This window comes from Cetorhinus maximus, chromosome 13 (assembly GCF_964194155.1).
Source record: "Cetorhinus maximus chromosome 13, sCetMax3.hap1.1, whole genome shotgun sequence".
NCBI lineage: Eukaryota > Metazoa > Chordata > Chondrichthyes > Lamniformes > Cetorhinidae > Cetorhinus > Cetorhinus maximus.
This window is the reverse complement of record NC_135891.1, coordinates 94,480,836-94,499,640: the sequence shown is the minus strand read 5'-3', so window position 1 is coordinate 94,499,640 and position 18,805 is coordinate 94,480,836.

Sequence of the window (18,805 nt, the reverse complement as noted above, 5' to 3'; positions counted from 1 at the left end):
AGATGGCTGTTACCTGACAGGTGGTGCAAATAGTTACTGCTATTTGTCAGCCTGAGCCTGTACCATGTTCAAATGCTGGATGAGTCATTATTCAAGAGTTTATTATTGTGCAACTATCAGTGAACTCCAAAGCTTATAATAAAGAATAAAGCCATCAATGATGCAGCTGAAATTATTAGCCAAGGATGTTTTATGAGAAACTCATGTTCGATATCTAGGGACTGTGATGATTTGTCTCTGACAATCAGGACCACATTCTTTCAGCTGAGCCATTGTATACCAATCTGGGCACAGGGGAGATTTACCTAGGATGAGGGACTTCAGTTATGAGGAGAATTTGGAAAGTTAGGACTCCTTGGAACAAGGAAAGTTAAGAAGTGATTTAATAGAGATTTTCAAGATAATGAGAAATTTTAATAGAGAAAAACTATTCCCGCTGGTGTGTGGGTCAATAACCAGAAGACATAAATTCGAAATAATTGGTGAAGGATCTAGAGGGAAAATCAGAAGAATGTTTTTCACCCAGACAGCTGTCAGAATCCAGAATGTTCTAGCTGAAAAAGTAGTGGAAGAGGATTCCGTAAATAATTTTGAAAGGGAGTTGGTCAGTAACTTGAGGAGGAGGAACTTACACGGTTATGGACAAAAAGTGGGTATGTGGAATGAAGCATGACTGCTCTTTCAAAGAGCCAGCATAGGCACAATGGGCTGAATGGCCTCCTTCTGTGTTTTTTTAAGTGTTACTCCAGCATTTTCTCTTTGATCCCCATTGTGTAGATGTGTGAATTTTGGGGTCATGGTGAGTAGTCGAACGTGCTAATCAGCACGTGTGAATCCCAACCTGATGGGAGTGCACCCATAACTCTGGGAGTCAGGAGCTGCTTAGTATAAGACCTTGAGAAGGCAGTCCAGAGGCATAAGTCCTTTAGTAAGGGCCACTTGTTTGAATGCTGATTTGATATTGAAGGCAACTACTCTTACTCTCCCTGGAATTCAACTCTCCCATACATGGATCAAGACCATGATCAGGTCTGGAAAGTGTGGTTCTAGCAGATCATAAGCTGAGCATCAATGATTATGCTATTGCTGAGTTGGTGTCATGTCATAGCACTATTCATTACATTATTCCTCATTTTATTGTGTTTGGGAAGAGGCTGATAGGGTGCTAATTTTCTGGTTTGGATTTATCCAGTTTTCTGTGCATATAACAGCTGGGCAATCTTCCTAATTGTCAGGTAGAGACATTGTTTTAGTTTGTTTAGGGATTTAAGAACATAAGAACATAAGAAACAGGAGTAGACCATTTGGCCTCTCGAGCCTGCTCCGCCATCCAATAAGATCATGGTTGATCTTCTAGTGTTTCGATTTCCACATTCCCAACTAACCCCAATAACCTTTGAATCCCATGCCTAACAAGAATCTATCTACCTCTGCCTTAAAAATATTCAATGACCCCGCCTCCACCACCTTCTGAGGCAGAGAATTCCAAAGCTGCACAACCCTCTGAGAGAAAGAATTTCTCTTCATCTCTGTCCTAAAAGGGCAACCCCTAATTTTAATTAGTGTCCCCTAGTTCTGGACCCACCCACAAGAGGAAACATCCTTTCGACGTCCACCTTGTCAAGGCCATTCAGGATCTTATATACTTCAATCAAATCACCTCTCACTCTTCTTAACTCCAGTGGAAACAAGTCTGGAAGGGCATTCAGTACTGTTCAATTGATGATTATCAGATCAGCCATGATCTCATTGAGTGGCAGAGCAGACTTGATGGGCCGGATGGCCTACTTCTGCTCCTATGTCTTATGGTCTTTTCAATACCCATATCCTGTACAGTGTTTGAATAAATTAAATTCTGTTCTTATTTCAATACATTGTGGTAATGCTGAAAATTTTCTCACGTTTGAGTGCCAAGGGTGTATGCATACTTGCACGAAAACTGCAAACCAGTGGCTTGTTTACTATTAAATATTTAACTCTATAGTTAATTTTTTTCTCTTACCTTTTTTAAGGCTCAGATTACAGAGGAAGATAATAGGGAAGAGGTGCCAAGTTGAAAGTAGGGAAAGATATTTATTATGGGGACTATATGTAACAGTATTGGGAAGTGGGGGAGCCTCAATGGACTGTTAGGCACACTGGATATCTACTGTCTGCAAAATTATATGAACATGGGTAATCCTGCCCTTCAAATATTAATTTTACTGTATCAGATGGAGGTAGTACTAGTATAAGACTAAACCTGGTATCACTTAAATGTTCCATTGGTCACTCATGCACTGTGTAAATCTTAACAACGATAGTTTGCTCCTTGTATTTGTGGCCACTGCGCATTCAATGGTCCCAAGGGCAACTGAACTCGATCTTGCCAATGCAGCTATTCATCTGAATCAGCAATGATCCACAACATGTCCATGCGTGTTACAGCTGGTCACTTTATGCATTTGGACTGCCTTCTCAAGGTCCTATTGTGAGCAGTTCCTGACTCCCAGAGTTATGTGTGCACTTCCTTCAGGGTGGGATACACTCGTGCTGATCGGCATGTTCTACTACTCAACATGACCCCAAACTTCACACATCTACCTAATTTTTAATGAGGTCCTGCTATTAAATTTGTTAGGACCTCGCATTCTTGGGATTTATGGATACCCTTCCCTCCAACATCTCACATTACTATTCTGTAGATAATGGAGCCCGCAGCTCCAAATACCCTTTTTTCTTAAGTGCCTTACTGAACTTTCCCAACCCTTTTTAAAAATTCATTCACAGCGTGTGGGCTTCGTTGGCTGGGCCAGCATTTATTGCTCATCCATAGTTGCCCTTGAGAAGGTGGTGGTCAGCTGCCTTCTTGAACCACTGCAGTCCATGTGGTGTAGGTACACCCATACTGCTGTTAGGAAGGGAGTTCCAGGATTTTGACCAAGCGACAGTAAAGGAACAACAATATATTTCCAAGTCAGAATGATGAGTGACTTGGAGGGTAATGTCCAGGTGGTGGTGCTGTCTAAGGAGCCTTGGTGAATTCCTGAAGTGCATCTTGCAGATGGTACACGCTGCTTCTGCTGTGCGTCGGTGGAGGAGGGAGTGAAAGTTTGTGGATGTGGTGCCAATTAAGTGGGCTGCTTTGTCCTGGATGATGTCCATCTTCTTCAGTGTTGTGGGAGCTGCACTCATTCAGGCAAGTAGGGAGTATTCCATCACATTCCTGACTTGTGCCTTGTAGATGGTGGACAGGCTTTGAGGAGTCAGGAGGTGAGTTGCTCGTCGCACGATTCTTAGCCTCTGACCTGCTCTTGTAGCCACAGTATTTATATGGCTAGTCCAATTCAGTTTCTGGTCAATGGTAACCCCCAGGATGTTGATAGTGGGGGATTCAGTGATGGTAATGCCATTGAACATCAAGGGGCGATGGTTGGATTCTCTCTTGTTGGAGATGGTCACTGCCTGACACTTGTGTGGTGCGAATGTTACTTGCCATTTGTCAGCCCAAGCCTGGATATTGTCCAGGTGATGCTGCATATGGACATGGACTGCTTCAGTATCTGAAGAGTCGCGAATGGTGCTGAACATTGTGCAATCATCAGCAAACATCCCCACTTCTGACCTTATGATGGAAGGAGGGTCATTGATGAAGCAGTTGAATATGGTTGGGCATAGGCACTACCCTGAGGAACTCCTGCAGTGATGTCCTGATGCTGAGATGACGAACCTCCAACAACCACAACTATCTTCCTTTGTGCTAGATATGACTCCAACCAGCGGATAGTTTTCCCCCTGATTTCCATTGACTCCAGTTTTGCTAGGACTCCTTGATTCCACACTTGGTCAAATGCTGCCATGATGTCAAAGGCATTCACTCTCACCTCACTTCAGGAGTTCAGCTCTTTTGTCCATGTTTGAACCAAGGCTGTAAAGGTTAGGAGCTGAGTGGCCCTGGTGGAACCCAAACTGGGCATCATTGAGCAGGTTATTGCTAAGCAAATGTCGCTTGATAGCACTGTTGATGGCCCCTTCCATTACTTTACTGTTGATTGAGAGTAGACTGATGTGGCGGTGATTGGCCGGGTTGGATTTGTCCTGCTTTTTGTGTACAGGACACACCTGGGCAATTTTCCACAAAGCTGGGTAGAAGCCAGTGTTGTAGCTGTGCTGGAACAGCTTGGCTAGAGGTGTGGCAAGTTCTGAAGCACAAGTCTTCTGTACTATTGCCGGAATATTGTCAGGGCCCATAGCCTTTGCAGTATCCAGTGCCTTCAGCCGTTCCTTGATATCGTGTGGAGTGAATTAAATTGGCTGAAGACTGGCATCTTTGATGCTGGGGACCTCCAGAGGAGGCCAAGATGGATCATCAAGTCATAGGCAGAGAATTACTTGTTTTAACACGTTAAATTCCATGTTAACTATCAGATCCGTATGTGAAACCGCAGTAACTGCTTCAGCATTAAGTGATGGTACCAGCCTCTCTAGCTGAACTCCTTTGTTCAAAATAACTAAATGTAAGCGACGTGCGCTTGGTGAGCTGCACTTCGCTCGGGACTTCAAGGTTTATTTGCCTACCTTGCTTCAGTCAGCACTTGCAGTCATCAGCGCCAGGCTTCACAGACAGCACCACATCGCTTTTAAGTCTCCACCTACCAGATCAGTCATATGTGGGTGGCTTTTCAATGGCTGCCGGGCTAGGGCTTGCTTGGGGAAGGGGGAGAAGTGGCCTCAGGCAAGGGAGGAGGCTGCAGGACGAGGGCTGTACTGGGGAAGGAGGGTAACCCAGGGTTTGTGTGGGGACACATGTTGATCTGTGCCAGTGGCATCAAGATGGTGATGGCTGAAGAGGCAGTTTCCAGAGAAGATGAGGCCAGATGGAGATGTGAGGGTATGTGTGTGAGAATTGGTGGTGATGTCCCTTCAACTGGTAGTGAGTGAGATGCCAGTGAATGTGTGATGGGCTTGCGTGTGTGAGTTTAGAGCGATGAGATGGTTGCCATACCCTGGCTGCACAGGTGAGATCATTCATCCTCTATCTGCATTGGATGGCCAACCTCTTCTGTGCAGCATTGGCACTGATCACCACTGCCACTACCTCCCAAGCCTGGTTGGTCATGCTGCTGCCCATCCTGCGGCCAGAGAGGAGATAGAGGACATGACGGTGGGCCTCCACAGCATCCAAAAGGCATTCCGGTGATGCTTCACTAAACCTGGGGGCTGCAGTCTTTTTGCCTTCGTAGACATCTTCCCTGGGGTAGTCGTGGGCTGGAAGCACTGGGATGTGTGTGCATAGCTGGACTTTAAATATGGAGCCCGGTGTGATGAAGCGGCGAGGTGATTGCGTGGCGGGCGAATGAGAGCCTGCCCGCCATCGTAATGGCGTGTTTCCCAGGGATGCATAACTAATACGGCAGGTTTGAGATGATAAGGCGTGAAAACCTGCCATTGCGGCAGGTGAATAAAACCACTGGGTTTTACCCACCTGCTACCACATTTGCTGCAAATCTGGGACGATTCTGCCCTATGAGTAAATCTGTTTGTCATACTTCAAGAGGACATCTGCATTGAGAAAGATGCAGAAAAGTGCACAACAAGAATGATCACGAGAAAAGGGCTTCAATTAATTGAGAAGGCTAGAGAAGTTTAACCACTGCAGTTGAGTGAAATGTTTACGAGATAACCTCATTAAGAAATAGAGATTATAAAATATCATGGATAATATAAACGCAGAATAATACTTTCAAGTGAGTCAAACCAACACACTCAGAAAACATAAACATGCCAGCAATTTCCACATCTCATGAATGAATAAAGGACCGATATGTACTGTAATGGATCACTTGCAGGGACCACAAATCCCCAAAGTGCCACAAGCGAAAGCAAAATACTTTAATGCAAAACATCATTCACTTTTCAAAGGAAGAGATTGTTTTGCAATTAATGGAGTACAAGCAGCATTTTCTTCTCTTTAAACATTCACAAAGTCTTTAGACCTCCGCGAATTACTGACAATAAACTTTGTGTTGCTCACTGCTGACTTATAACTCTTCAAAAGTTTGCATTAGTGAGAAAGTTACCTTTCAACATATGTTGGTCACTTTTACGATTTATTTTTAATATAATTTATTTGTTTACTCAAGGCATTCACATATCCAACAAGTCTAAACTCTCGACGAATCATTTTAAACTTATGGCCTCATCACACTGGATTGCTGACAAATATGTGGCAATTCATGTCCCAGAGTTTCCAGCTGCCGTAAATTGGTTGATTGGCAGCAAAATTACATTTGCACACCAACACAAGTAACTCATTCTTAAGCCAAACATTCATAGCCACCAAACACAGGAGCTCACAAAGTTACACTTACAGTGATGGAGGATTCTTCCATCAGTCATGTTAGGTCTTTCATTCTCACAAAAGTCACTTTCCAGAAATATGATACCCTGCTGCGCAACACAGTCTTTGATTGTGCAATACAGAAAATCAACTAACAGCTCATTTAAATGAGGTACTGGTAACCCTTTTCAGCCAGGCTTTTCAAAGTAATGCCATGAAGTAATCGTTAGATCTGATCAGATAACCCAAGGTCAGCAGTTTGGCAGGAAGCTGAAAGCGTTGAAAGAATGGTCCATGTGTTTTTACACAGTTCTGCCACGTCTTAGGAAGAGTTCTGAGTAGTGCAGAGGTGTGCCAAAGTAGCCTGACAGGCTTCTGACCAGCAGAAAATTATAGGAATCAAATTTAGCTAAATGCCAAAGGATTTCCTTCCACCTACTTAAGTTCTGAATTGTCACACAGCTAATAATTTAATCTATTTGTTAACATATAAAGCTGGTAAACTGAGTATTAAGATAACAATATACATAGAAAAATGTGGGTGATTTCTCTGAAATGAAGATATGTCCCTCAAAATGGCATGTGTTGGAAAATTTGGGTTGTGTGCTTTGAGGGAATTGCATGTTTAACAAAGACTTACAGGTATGCGTTATTGCTCTGAATCTTCCTGGTAGCCCTGTAATGGATCACTTGAGATTCCCCAGTATATGTCAATCAAATATCCAAACAGAATCCAAGGAAAGAAACATTCTGATCTCCTGGAAATCTTCACAAAATTGCAGGTTCTAAGCCAATTTCAGCAGCAGAAAAATTCAGCTCTGGGGCAAACTTCACTTCAGAGTTCATTCAAAAGCAGAAGAATTTAAATGATCATTGGAATGTGTAACTTAACTATTTAAGTCGACAGCCTCAAATGTTGAGTTATAATCTGTTGTGTGTGGAAAGAAAGAGCAGAGAAAACATTCTGTCAGCAAGATCAGTGACTCTGTCTTTAATCCTTTCAGCAACACATTTTCCAACTAAATTATTGTTTGTATTGACGCTAGGAATTTACAGTGTCATGTTCATTTTCAGTGTCATTGCATAATGTTCAGCACCATTCGTGACTCCTTAGATACTGAAGCAGTCCCATGTCCAAATGCAGCAAGGCCTGGACAATATCCAGGCTTGAGCTGACAAGTGGCAAGTAACATCCGCGCCTCACAAGTGCCAGGCAAAGACCATCTCCAACAAGAGAGAATCTAACCATCGGCCCTTGATGTTCAATGGCATTACCATCACTGAATCCCCCACTATCAACACCCTGGGGCTACCATTGACCAGAAACTGAACTGGACTAGCCATATAAATACTGTGGCTACAAGAGCAGGTCAGAGGCTAGGAATTGTGCGACGAGTAACTCACCTCCTGACTCCCCAAAGCCTGTCCGCCATCTACAAGGCACAAGTCAGGAGTGTGGTGGAAAACTCCCCACTTGCCTGGAAGAGTACAGCTCCCACAACACTCAAGAAGCTTGACACCATCCAGGACAAAACAGTCCATTTGATTGGCACCACATCCACAAACATTCATTCCCTCCACCACCGACGCACAGCAGCAGCAGTGTGCACCATCTACAAGATGCACTGCAGGAATTCACCAAGGCTCCTTCAACAGCACCTTCCAAACCCATGACGACTACCATCTAGAAGGACAAGGGCAGCAGATAGATGGGAACACCACCACCTGGAATTTCCCTCCAAGTCACTCACCATCCTGACTTGGAAATATATCGCTGTTCCTTCACTGTCGTTGGGTCAAAATCCTGGAACTCCCTTCCTATCAGCACTGTGGGTGTACCGACACCACATGGACTGCAGTGGTTTAAGAATGCAGCTGGCTACCACCTTCTCAAGGGCAACTATGGATGGGCAATAAATGCTGGCCCAGCCAGTGAAGCCCACATCCCATGAATGAATAAAAAAAACAATGTGTATGACTCGCCCCTGCAGCTGGATGCATGTATGTTAATACAGTTTTAAGCATGAGAGGGCTGATATTCCTCTGCTGTAACAGTCTGGGGCAGTTACGGCAGTCTATGCTGGAAGTATGTTTCAGTAAAATGATGTCTGCAGTGTTTGATCTTCTGTCCGGTGTTATTACTATGGAGTGATTGATGCACAGGGTGCAGGGTGTTGGAGGAGGGAAGAGAAAGCCTTAAGGCAGAAGTAAAGTTAAAACAGTAAAGAAAGAGCTAGAAGGATCTTGAATTTAAAATGTCTGAGGCAGTATTTCTTTTTTTGTGATAGTGATTAAAAGCCTGTTTTGCACTTCACCCAAATTCTTATTCCATTGAATTCAATGAAAAAGAAAATTGGAAGTGCAAAGCGTGTTGCAAATTTGCTATCGCTCGTTTTACACTCCTGCCCAAGAAGAATCCACATTTCAATATGTCTAGACTTCCAAAAGACATTTGGTAAAGTTCAATATGAAAGGCTATTAATCAAACTCAGAAAATCAGAATAAACCCCTGGAATGAATTAGGAAATGGTTAAAGGGTAGAAAACAATGAGTACTCGGTAGCAGAATTAAGTTGGGGTGTATTGCATGAAAGCTCCATGAGTGGTCCATATTGGGACCACTTTTTCTTGTCATTTGCACAAATGACCTGGATTGCAAAAGCTCAATGCGGCATTCTCAAATTTACTGATGATACACATCGGGAGGCAGCAGTGGAAACAGCTCAGAAATTACAGACTGAGTTTGACAAAATTACTATGTGAGCAGATAAATGGTAGGTGAAACATTGCTGTGTAAAGTACATAGCGAGGATGAAAAAATAAACAAAGCAGGTATGCCATGAATTATGGTTTTTTTTACATTCATTCATGGGATGGGGGCGTTGCTGGCTAGGCCAGCATTTATTGCCCATCCTTATTTTCCCTTGAGAACTGAGTAGCTTGTTAGGCCATTTTAGATTCAGCCATGTTGCTGTGGGTCAGGAGTCACATGTAGGCCAGACCAGGTAAGGATGGCAGATTTCCTTCCCTAAAGGACAGTAGTGAACTAGATGGGTTTTTACAACAATCGTTTCCTGGTCATCATTAGTTTTTATTTTAACTATTAAATTCAAATTCCACCATGCTGGGATTCAAACCCAGGTCCCTGGAGCATTACCCTGGGTCTCTGAATTACTAGTCCTGTGATAACATCACTACACCACTGCTTCCCCCTAAATAACTAAGGATGAAGTGGAAAGCGGTCTAATAGTGTTAATGGACTCGTTGCTACATATCCCTGGCCAATACAGAGCAGCAATCAACAAAGCAAATAGAAAGGTAAATATAAAGCAAAAAAAAGAGTATAGGGGTGGATTCTTCTGCTTTCTCTGGTGGCGAGCTTGGAGGTGGGAAGGCTTTTTATTAGGTGGGATGGTGGCGTACTGGAACCCTGGCTTGACTGGAATTCCCGCCTTTGCCAGAATTAATTTCCGGACCGGAAGGCCCATGGTTGACCTTCCTGCCCCGCCACCTATTAAGGCCATTAAGTGGCCAATTAATGACCACTTAAGGCCTCATCCCACTGCCACTGATATTAGACCAGTGGCAGGCGGGCCTGTTGACATGCAGCGTGTATGGCAGGTAAAACTGTGCGGCCAGCTTGTCACCTCTGGGGTTTGGAGGGGGGCACTAGATCAAAGGCACTCAGTGCCTGATTGAGGGGCTGGACATCGGGAAGGGGGCCCTGCTGAGAGCCACCAACCTGCTGCCGACAATCCTATAACTTGCCCCCACAAACTCCCCCTGCCCCCCGCATTAATTACCTGTGGCCTGGGTCGCTCTGCGATCCTGGGACTTCGGTAGATGTTTTTCCTGCAACAGTGACCACCTCCTCTCTGGCACTGCTGAGCACAAGAGCTTGAGCCTCTGATTTGCTGGCAGCTCTCGGTAGGCAAGACTTCCACCCACAGGCTCTTGATTCCAGGGAAAGGCCTCGCTTCTCCCTGTTTGGCTTGTGGTTTGACAGGCCTTCCTGAAAAGAAGAAACGTGGGTGTTTCTCACTGGCTCTCCAGCTGGAAGGCAAGACCCTCGATACCTCAACAAGATTCCACCCTAAGTCAGAGGAATTCATGGTCAAACTGCACTGTGATCAGGATAGACTGCGCCTCAGTACTGCATCTCATTTGGGACACTGTCATGAAGCCATTAATGTATATAATATTACTGGAAAATATTTTTCTTTTAAAATAGAGGTTTAGTCTGTGGGTGTGTCTTAATTGGATTAAAGCTAGCTAGTCTGAGTGCTTTGATGTGTACTAGTTTTATATGGAAGAGAGATAGCATGCATTTGCATTTTTTGAATAGAACATTCAAGAAGTGGGGTGAAAACTGACACCTATCTAGCAGATACCAAGCGATATGTTTATATTACTAATAAAATTGGTACCATGAAAGGGGTTTTATTGTTAGAAGAGGCTGGTGATACAATGAGAATTTACATTCAATGAGCGGAATGAAAAGTATAACTTCAGCAGTTTTCAGGCGTGCAGAGCAGAGGCAATGTGAGATCAACAGCAGCTGTAAGCCTCCAACTGTCTCCACAGGAACCAAAGTGAAAAGAACTTCATTTTGAATTCGTAAGGTGAAAATGCTTTGCCTGGTGTCTGGTTAAGTCTATGGGTTGCTGTTGCCTTAATGGAGATTAGTTTGGGAATTTGTTAAAAGTTGATAGTAGTAATTTGTAGCCATGTATATCTATATATATATATATATATATATGTATATAAATATATATTTTAACTTGTGTAAATGAATAAAATGTTTCATTTAGTATAATGTAAAACCTCGAGAACTGGTGGTCTGATTCCTGAATTTAGAGTTGCATCTCAAACATAACACTTAAAATTATAGGTTATGACAGTTGTTTAAAGTTTCCCTCTGGGATTTTTAAATAACTCAATTTTACCAACTGCATCAGTCATAACAACACCAAGATACAAGGGAGATATTCAAGCACTAGCGCAGAAAAGAGCCACAAGGTTCATTCCTCGTGTTGGGATCCTAATTTTGAGAAAAGAGTGCAAAGGATTTGTGTTTTTAAACTTGGAAGGAAACATCTGAGAGGCGATCTTATGGAAGTGCATAGATAGTAAGAAAAGACAAAACCAGAATACTATTTTAAATTATGTTGTGAAAATAGACAAGGGGATGCAGATTCAAACCAGTAAAAGATAAATTTATGACTTATAACAGGAAGTCCTTCATGCAGAACGTGATCAATGCTTGGGATTGACCTATGGTCAGAGTGGTAGACTGGATACATTTAGGAAACAGTTGGGTGCTGAAATGAGCGGTCTCTAGGGTGATTCTGAATGGCTGAATAAATATGGGTTGAATTTTTTTCCTCATTCTTAAGTAAGTTGTGATCCTGTGAAACTTGCAGCCAGATTCTCACGTTAGCTAGTTTTATTTTCAAAACAGCTTATAATTAGTAATTATAAGAGCCCCTACAAAGCTAAAACAAGTCAGAACTGTTTTATTTTTGTCACACTAGTCTGTTTCCAATCTACTGGTACCTCCCAAGCATTACAGTTCTCAAATTCAGGACTGTCAGTGTCTCACAAGCTTCATCCTTTGATTCCATTAGTGTTCAAGGTGGTAGACTATTGGAACTCCAGAGGAATGATAAAAAATATCTGAAAACGGCTGTTATTACTGTTCCTCTAGGGGTTTCCAATGGTTTCCCATCACACTTGCAGACTGGAATTAAAACCGTGGAATTTCAGCACCTGTATCTTAAGCAGCTGCTTAGCAAGTGATGCTTCAGCAGGGAGGAATGAGTGTGTGGGAAAGATAATTATAAATGGGTGTCACTCACTGGATGGTGGTGCCATGTTTCCAAATTTTTCCTCACTGATTCCTTTGACAGAGTCTCAGCTGTAAAGGGTAAGTTCCATGAATTCATAGAATGTGGGGTGCTTAAGCATGGGTGAACCACTGTCTGTCCTGGATCTCTTTCTGTGGCTGTGTGCAGTTTTGCCAGCAAACACAACATATTTAGGAAAACGTTAATAAATACCAAAGGAGTCCAAATGCATTCTCATGCCCTAACTATCTACCTCCTTGAGCCAGGATTCCTCAAATTAATTAGCCTGTTTTTTCTGCTAGCAGTACTATTTGAAGTTGAACTGCGTTGTGGAATATATTTCTATGTCCCACTGTAATTATGCCCTATCTCTTCTATTCTATGCAAGGACTGCAAGGAAGATCTTTAAAAAGAAATGCCTACATTTATATAGTGCTTTTCACCACCACAGGACGTCCCTTTACAGCCAATGAAGTACTGTTGAAGTGTAGTTACTCTAGTATGGTAGGAAATGCAGCAGCCCAATTTGCACACAACAAGCCCCTATAAACATTAATGTGATACTGAGCAGATAATCTGTTTTTATGATATTGATTAAGGGATAAATATTGGCCAGGACACCAGGGATAAATCCCCCTGCTCTTCTTTGAAATAGTGCCATGGATCTTTTATGTGTGCAGATTGGGGCCTCAGAGTTTAGAATCTCATAAAGAAACAGGACCTCCAACAGTGCAGCACTCCCTCAGCATTGCACTGGAGTGTCAGCTTTGATTTTTGTGCTCAAGTCCAGGAGTGAGATTTGGAACCACAAACTCCTAACTCAGAGGCAAGAATGCTACCAACTGAGTCACAGCTGACACTTTGCATGCTGTCTCTTTGAGGGTGTATGACAGAAACATTGACATTGATGTCACATCTTTTATGAACACCATGGGCAGAATTTTCTGCCTGTCAAGTTGGCGGAGCAGGAGCGGCCGTGGGTGGGCAGGGACCCGATCGGCGCCCACAATCAGGTCCGTGCCGCCATTTTTCGTGGGCGGGCCAATTAAGGCCCGCCCAACGCATTTCTGACTCCCATGAGTAGCGGGAATGTGCGGGCTGCAGCGGGCGCGCACAGACTGCTGGGTCCAATGGCGACCAAGTAGTCTGTTTAAAGGAAGGCCTGGCAGCCTGTAGGCTGTTCACAATGGCCACTTCCAGGTCACACTGCAGGGGGGTCGGCTGGAGGGAAGGGGAGAGGAGCAGGGCAGGCTGTAGGGTCGGCCACAGGAGCGGGGCAGCCTGCAGGGTAGGCCAGCGGGGGGGCCAATGTGCCCCTCGCTTTTCAGATGACTGCCTTGCTGCTCTCCTTGAGGAGGTGGTAGCATGGCAGGAGGTGTTGGTCCCCCAGGATGGGAGGAGGAGGCCCCCCCACATGACCAAATGTGTCCTCCTGGGAGGAGGCGGCGGAGGTGATGAGCTCCTGCGATGTGGTGCGGCGCACCTGGATCCAGTGCCGTAAGCACTTCAACGATTTGTTGTGCTCTGGAAGGGTGAGTACCATGTTGGCATTGGGCATTTAACCCAGCAGGTAGCCTTAGCCTTTGAGGCCCCCCTCCACCCCACCCCCGCAAGTCTTACTGTCATGACTGCATTGCATCATGTTGGGCATTTCTCATACGCTGGGTGGGCAAGCAGATAGTGCCCACGCTTACATCAGCCTGAGTGGTTCATGAGGAGATGAGTTCTCCCCCGCACCATGTGTTGCTCTTCGTCGACTAGTCTGGGGGCAACCTGCAGGAGATGCAGCTAGGCGCATACTCAGAACTCCAGCACATGTCCTATTCATGGTGATGAGATTGTGGAAGGGGAGACTCAAGGTCTCGTGGCCAAGAGCCATCTGCTGCCCTTGATGCTGCACGTAGTTGCGTCTCCTTGCTATGGGAGCAAAGACCGTGTGTTTCCTAAAACGATGTACGCAGAACGTGCCCAACATGGCCATTGTGGGGGGTTTGGAGCAGGCGTACTATCTCTGTGTGACTGATCAGCAGTAGTGGGGAGAGGAGGTACTGGAGACCTGATGTGGGCCACTGGGGTGTGGTGTGCACATGCAGATTCCATGTGCAAATTGCCGCAATGAATGTTCTTCTCTGTTTTTCGGGAGAAAAACGCTCACAATGCCTCTGAGCGTTCAAGGACTGGAGGCGGCCAGGCCCAGCTGCTGATGTTAAGCCACTTTGAACAGGAGGCCCTGGAGCTTGAGAGGCGCCATGCGCCCAGGTCAACTGGTGTCGGGTGAGGCTGGGATGGAACGGCCAGGTATTTGAGGCCAACAGTGAGATCCGCTATGTCCTCCCGACATCCATAGCACTGATGATTGTTTGATTTGTTATTGTTGCAACATTGCTCATTCACAGACCGATAGAGTCAGAGGTGTGGGTCATAGACAAAGGTCCCTCGGCTCGTCGAAGATGCGCGCGTCAAGCACCTTCCTAAGTTGCCTGCTCCCATTTCCCAGCACTATGCCCATGGCCTTGTATGCCATGGCATTGCAACTGCAATTCCAAAAACTTATTACATGTTAGGAGAGTTTCTGCGTCCACCACCCTTTCAGGCACTGCATTCCAGATTCCCAACAAACACTGTGTGCAAAAGTTGCTCATCACATCCCCTGTCAACCTCATCCCTCTTTCCTTAAATCTATGCCACCTGGTTACTTATCCCTCCGCCAAGAGGAAAAGTTCCTTTCTGTCGACCCTATCTATGCCCCTCATAATGTTATAAACTTCAATAATGTCACCCTCAACCTCCTCTGCTCCAGGGGAAATAACCTCCGTTTATGCTATGTCTGCTCATAAGTGAAACTCTCCAGCCCAGCCAACATCCTGGTCAATGACCTCTGCACTCTCTCCACTGCAATCACATCCCTCCGTGAAGTGCATTTCACAACTGCACGCAGGACTATAGCTGTGGCCTAGGCAGCGTTTTCTGCACTTGGAACATTACCTCCTTGTTCCTATAGTCTATTCCTCGGTTAATAAAGGCAAGTATGGCATTTACCTTCTTAAACACCTTTTGTACCTGTCCCGCTACCTTAATGGGCCTGTCGACATGCACAGCAAGGTCTCTCTGAACCTCCTTACTTTCCACGGTCCTACCATTCATCTTGTATTCCCGTGGCATGCTTGTCCTGCCCAAGTGCATCACCTCACACCTATCCACATAACATTCCATTTGGCATTCCTTAGGCCACCTGAGCAGCCTGTAATGTAAGGGTATAATCTTCACTTGTTGCCACCCCACCAATATTCGTCTCCATAGGTTCTGGAAGGTTGGGCACATAATGAGCCGGGGGAAAGGGTTAAAGTGTGTCACTGTGTGCATGCTAACTGATCCACTGTCTTTGTTGTTAATTTTAGCATCATAAGAGCATGGCCACCAGGAGGAACTGCAGATGGCCCCTCTCACACCTGAGGGCACTCAAGTGTCATCTGCGTCACACCATTTCTGCGAGGCAGGCACCAGCGCAGATACTAGCACCTCGGTGGGCATTGCAACATCGGCTAGTGTCCCGGGGCACAGTGGAGAGGGCACTTCACAATCGCTGGAGGAGCTGGCAGAGACAGAGAGTGCCGATGGCGCCAGCAGTGGGAGGACTGCAGGGGACCAGGTACATGCTCAGTCGGTGCCTGATGATGTGCCTCTGGAGTTGTCCGCGATGCAGCAGCTGCAGGAAATGCGGCCGGGTGTGTGGGAGCATTTGGGAGTGTTACATGAAACTATGCTTGGCTTGGTGTCCGTGGTGGAAGAGTCCATGCGGAGCATCACTGATGCAATGAGCCTCATGGCAGAGCGTCATGCTTCCTCCATGGAGAGAGTGGCGACTCTTTTGGAGAGGCGCCTCCAGGAGAACAATCAGGTTCTCCTGGGGTTACGCTCGGACCTGCAAGCCCTGGCACCAGTGGCCACAGCTGGTCATTTCCAATGTAGGAGATGGTGTGGGTTTCAAGCTTCCCAGCTCACTGCCCATTCATCCACGGTGAGCAGGGAGGTCCGGGGCGACCTCATGTCGGTGCAGCAGCTGCTTGTCGTATCTGTGAGCTCCTCTCATGGCGCTCCGGATGAGGGCACCAGCTACTCCGCCCCTCTCCCAGTGACTGCCTCATCGGGTGAGGCTGTGACGACTGGGGAGATGCCAGCTGTGGAACTGGCATATCCCTCCCAGATGGGCCCAGCACAGGCTCCACAGGCCAGAGGACGACTGCCAACGTCATCGAGGTCAACAGGACAGCAGAGTGAGGCTGTCTCAGATGTCACTCCGAGCGATGGGGTGGCACCAAGACCTAGCACCCGTAAACGAAAGCATAAGGCACCTTAGGTACACCATGGGTTTCTCACTGGCGCTTTTGCGTTGGCCCTAGATTAGGTCCTTATTATTTATTTCTGCTTGATTAACGTTTTGTTTTGAATCTGTGAGAACTTCTGATGGTGAAAATTAAAACCAGATGTGTCACCATGGCTGAGGGTGGCTCCTTTGTTCTGCATTTGGATGTTTAATATAAATCTCATGAGTATTTGAGTCGACATTGAAGTTTATGTCCAAAGCCCTTAGTTGCAGCTGATGACCTGGCAGATTTAGCACTTAGATGCCAAGTATGGAAGTGCCAGGCAAGGCTGGTCCTGCTGATCCATTTGTGTTGAGCTAGCTGAAGGTTCGTTGGATTAAAGTCTCTCGGATGTCCCTGCTTCCTTGGTGTAGTCCCGGGTCAGCGTCTACCCCCTCAGCATTCCCCTGTGCTTCCTTGTCCTCAGAATCAGTGCTGGACTCATCGTGTGCAGCGGCATCCACTGCGTCAACGTTTTCATCATCCACCACGTCCCCCCTTTCCAGTGCAAGATTGTGGAGAGCGCAGCATGCAGCCACTATCACTGACACATGATCTGAGGGGCACTGGAGTGCGCCTCCTGAGGTCGAGGCATCAGAAGCACATCTTGAGAAGACCAATGGCTTTCTCCATCACAGCCCTTGTGGAGCCGTGGCTCCTATTGTACCGCTGCTCAGCTTCTGTTCTTGGATGGTGGAGAGGTGTCATGAGCCACCTTCTGAGGGGATAGTCCTTGTCACCCAGCAGCCATCCATCAAGCCGAGCCAGAGCACTGAAGAGCCCCGGCACCTGGGAGTCTGAGGATGTAGGCGTTGTGGGAGCTGCCTGGGTACCTTGCACAGACTTGTAGAATCAGCATCCTGTGGTCACACACTATCTGCACGTTCATGGAGTGGAAGCCCTTCCTATTGATGAAGGCACCGGGCTCAGCTGCTGACGCTTTGATGGCCACATGTGTGCAGTCTATAGCACCCTGGACGCGGGGGAAGCCAGCAATGGCTGCGAAGCCTCTGGCTCGCTGTGTCTGACTTGCCTGGTCCCAATGGTAGTGGATGAAGGTCAATGCCCGTCTGAACAGAGCGTCTGTAACCTGCTTGACACAAGTGTGGACAGCTGATTGGGAGACACCGTAAAGATCACCCACCGAGCCCTGGAGGAAGCCAGAGGCATAGAAGTTGAGGGCAACTGTGACCTTCAGAGCCACTGGCATGGGGGTGTCTGCCCACACAGTTAGGAGAGATCTCAGGGCCAATCATCTGACAGATGTAGTTGACTGTCTCCCTTGACAGTCGGAGCTTCCTTTGGCACTGCACCTCAGTCATATTGAGATAGCTGCTTCTCCGCCTGTATACCCTGGCACTGGCAGCAGGATATTGGCATCTTCTGCGGCCTTTTCCACCTTGGACTACCCCTTGGCCCTGTGCCCCTTGTGCCTGCACCTGTCCTCCCAAAGATGGCTCCTCTGGAGGCTGATTGTCCAGTCCTGGCCTCCTCCTTATTCTAGCCCTCCCTTCCTCCTCAGAGGAGCTGCCTCCAGTGGACATGTCAGAACCCTTACCCAGGCTAAGGGGAGGCCTCTGGAAAGCTGCAGGCCTGATAAAGATCACTGACTGCAGAGTGCTGAGCTGAAGGTTCAAAGTACACAGAAAGCTGCTGGAATTTGTTCTGAACGGCTACCGATCACACAGGCAAGTTTAAAAAACTTTCTGCAATAAATACTCACAGACCAGATTGACAACCCCATTGAGTCCTCTTATCCTGCCTGTGGATGAGTTTAATTAAAAAGTCTCTTACCTGCCTGCCCGTTGCGCTCGTGCGCTGATCCGAAGATCGCACGCGCGGCTGAAAATCGCCATCAATTGACGATTTAAGGATCTTAACTAGCCTGTTAATTAATGGCGGGCACGCGTTGAACTTCATCACGTGCCCGCCCAGCGAAATATCGCAATGGTGCGTGGTGACGTCGGGATGCTCGCCCGATGTCCCTGCACGCCATTTTCCGTGCTGACTTGCAGGGCCCGTCTCCCGCACGTCAAGCAGAAAATTCTGCTCCATGAATACACTTTTGTTAACTTTCCTGATACCATCAAACTTTTTTCATTTGTTCTCAAGTACAATGGACTTGGGAGACTGCACTCACTTTCTCTGTTACCTCCACTCTTGCAGATTAGGAAGGTGGGCCTTGACGCTAAAGGGGCACATTGCCTCAGACTTTACCTTTGGACTGTTTGATATCATATCCTCCTATCCTCTGTTTACTTCCCCAACATAGCTTGC